Here is a 3661-nt window from a genome sequence, read left to right on the forward strand (position 1 = left end):
CGGGGAGGAAAAGACGTAATGTGGAGCTCAAGGATCCCGCGATCTTATTATCCTGGCCCAGCAGGCTTGACACACCCACTGGACAGATGGGGAAAACTGAGAGGCAGCCATCCGCTCAGAGTCACCAGACAGTTAAGCCTGAATTCAAAGGCTGGGCTCTCTGATCAAAAGAAGAGAAAGTTCCTTATCCATTCAGTGACCCAATGGGACAGATGGGGTAAACTTAGGACCAAAAAGGGAAAGCAACCTGCCTGGGGTCATGAAGGCAGCCAACAGGCAGCAGGGCGGAAGGGTCATGTGAGGTCCCTGACTCCCAGGCTGTGCTCCTACCAGCCCTTGCCCACCACTCCTGGGGCTTGCAACAGGTTTCCCAACACATTGGGATAATCACAGTCAAATCACTGGCAGACTTGGGGTTCCTCCTCAGCCCCATTTTCTTCCCACCAGAACAGGCTGCAAACTTTCTTAAGAGATCCGACAGAGAGACATTGCCCCTCCTCAGCCTCAGAACAGAATTTGGGGATTAGTAGAGAATCTTTTGGGGTGGAGGGGCATACCATGCCTCCTCCATGGGCAGATCAGGGCAAAGTCAATCAATCAGCTCTCTTTGGCTTTCAGGAGACAGCTGGGGATCCAGAATACTAATCAGGGAGTCCACATGATTCAAAGAGCTAAAGACTCTTTGGGAATCCGTTGACGTCCTCTGGAGGAATTTCTTCCCTGATTTGTTGGGTAATGAAATCAGGAGCTGGGCTGGCTTGGTGCCAGAGTATAAACACTACACATCACTTAATGAACACTTACTAAGGAGCCTTTCTAAGGACCTTCCATATAGTAACTCATTTAATACTCACAGCAAGCCCCTGAGGTCTGGTGGTTCTCATTTTAAGGATGAGGACATCAAAGCACATAAAGGTGGCATAATCTGGCCAAAGTTTGTGATTTATGGAGCCTGGGCAGGACCCCAGTCCATCCATGTGACAGACCACCAAGCCACACTACCTTGGATGCTTTTAGAGACCAGAGAAAGTGCTGCCTAAAGGGCCAGGTCCCGCCCAGCCAAAGCCCCTGGCTGCGTGGCAGTGTCCGGGCACAGCAGGACTGCTGAAGAGACAAAGCCCATGGTCACTGCAGAATTAGCAACCAGCCCAGCTTGTCCGAGGGTGAGTCTGAAGCATCAGTCTGTGTCGAGTCCCAGTTCTGCCACTCACGATGTGACACCGCGCAAGGCATCACCAAACCTCTCTGAGTCTCAGTTTCCTCCTCAGTAAAATGGGGTGAAATCAGTATAGGCTTCGTAGGATTGTTGCGAAAAATTCAACAAGGCCGGCAAAGCTTCTAAAGGGCTTAGCACCAAGCCAGGCACAAAGAAAACACAGAATAAATGTTAACTATTAATATTATTATTAATCATTTTTAAATTTTATTTACTTTTTAGCTGTGCTGGGGTCTTTGTTGTTGCATGCAGGATTGTCTCTGTGGCCCTTGGGCTTCTCACTGTGGTGGCTTCTCTTGTTGCTGATCATGAGCTCTAGAACACACGGACTTCAGTAGTTGTAGCACGAGGGCTCCGTAGTTGCAGTTCCTGGGCTCTAGAGCACAGGCTCACTAGTTGCGGTGCACCGGTTTAGCTGCTTCTTGGCATGTGGGATCCTCCCAGACCAGGGGTCGAACCTGTGTCTCTTGCATTGGCTGGCATTCTTTACTACCAAGCCACCAGAAAGCCCTACTATTATTAATTACTGTATTTCATTTCTGCACCTCCTTCTCTCCTTTGGGCTGCTGTGAATAAACAAGTTGTTGGGGTTCGGTTCTTTTTGCAGACAAAGGGATGTACGAGATGGCTTTGGAGACCCTCTCTCCCAAGGATTCCTGAATTATCCATACCCCTCCTCAGCCCCCCTCAGCCCTAGCAGTAGCTGTAGCCTCTCAGAACTCAGTTTTCATCCTTACACCCCAGGTACCCTGGCTCCCTGCCTGTGGTCCCCACTGGCTGGATGCTGTTGCTATGGCAACAGCATTTTAAGCGCCTTCAGCCCCCCTCTGAGGCAACAGGCATAGATGGAGATGGGCAATCAAATGCCTCCTGCATCCTCAGGCCTGTCTGGACAGAAGGCAGGAGATTAGAATGAAAGATCAGAGCTGGCTTGGGGTTGGGGTCGGGGGACCGGCTCAGGTCTCAGCCCCAAGTGTTTCCCAACTGCACCCACACTTCACTGTGTTGCCTGAGCAGTTGGTTACAAATGCAAGTTCCAGCCACCCTGCCCCACGGGTCTGGTTTTGATTATCTGGGGTGGGATCCCCTAGGAAGCTGCCTCCGATCAGCTCTGCTTGTGGTTCTCAGGCAGAGAGGCCTCAGACCACTCTTGATGGAATCTTGAGTCCCGGAAGATGCCCAGAGACATTTTGGGCCTTGAGGTTTGTGTGGCTCTCTCTACTGAGACAGCTCTTGAGAAACCCTGTTTGTTCTCCGGTCCTGCCTCCCCCGCTCCTTCTAGAGCCTCATCTTGTGGGAGGACGTGTGCCCCACCCTCATCCCGGAGCCAGGAAAATTCCAGGGCTAAGCTACCAGAGGCCACCTTGGTGAGGCATCCTAGGACAGATGGGCGCACGCTCTTGGGGTAATGACATTCAGGGGAGGAGCCAGCCGGGGTCACTCCGGGCATTGTGAAAGGCTCGCTTTCTTCTGGATGCTCTGATCTCAGAGCCTCTTGGGTCTCTTCCCACTGTCTCCTCACACCACCTGCTGGCTGGGGACGTGGCTCCCTACCACCGCAAAACCTGAGGGCACTGGACACCAGAGGCTGTGCCTAAAGAGAGGTGGGGCTTGGGGGTGGGGAGAGCGGATGGTAGGGTCTGAGGACCTGTGCTGGGGAGGGGAAAAAGACAGAAGACAGGAGAAGGAAGGAGTCCTCTCTGGGGTTCCCTGAACTTCAGACTGATGCTCATGTCTGTTGGAGGAGCCAAGTGACAGAGATGCGGCAGACAGTCCACCTCCCTACCCCTCTTTTGTGCACTAACTGGCCTCCAGCAGGTGATTCTCTTTGCTTGAGGCCAGCAGTGCCAGCGAATAAATTACACGCAATAGTTCCCTTGACAGCATACCCTTTATTCCCTTCCCAGACTCACTCCCCCTGCTTCTTTGCCAGTAGTTCCTGGGATCAAAGCCAAAGAAATGTGCACTTGAATCCTTGCTTAGGGTCTGTTTCCTTGTGGGCCCCTAAGACAAGAAACCACTCCCCAATCTCCCCACCCTGGGTTCCATCATGAGGGCAGCTCTGCCCCTCGTGTTCCAAGGGGAAGCTGGCATACCCCAGAACTCCAGGTGGGCATCTGGCCTGCCTAGGTCAGAGACCTCTGGAAAGGTCTGTACTGTCAGCTCTTTCCATGATGAGGCTCTGGGGTTTTGGAGCCAATGCCACACTCTCCCATGTCCTGCCCTGCCCTGCCCTGCCCTGCGCTCTCACTATTCTGAATGTGAGAGTCGGGCTTCCCGGAGCTACTTGGGGCCAGGAGCAGGTGCCGGGTTCTCATCCTCCAAGCACGGGCCAAACTCAGTAGCCACGTTCTGAGGGATAGTCCCGGGCTCCCCATCTGTTGCTGGGCTCCACCCCAGGCACCCCCCGCCCCACGCCCTCGGGAGCCTGGTGTGATTGATGGG

This window comes from Capricornis sumatraensis, chromosome 15 (assembly GCF_032405125.1).
Source record: "Capricornis sumatraensis isolate serow.1 chromosome 15, serow.2, whole genome shotgun sequence".
In the NCBI taxonomy this organism is placed as follows: Eukaryota; Metazoa; Chordata; class Mammalia; order Artiodactyla; family Bovidae; genus Capricornis; species Capricornis sumatraensis.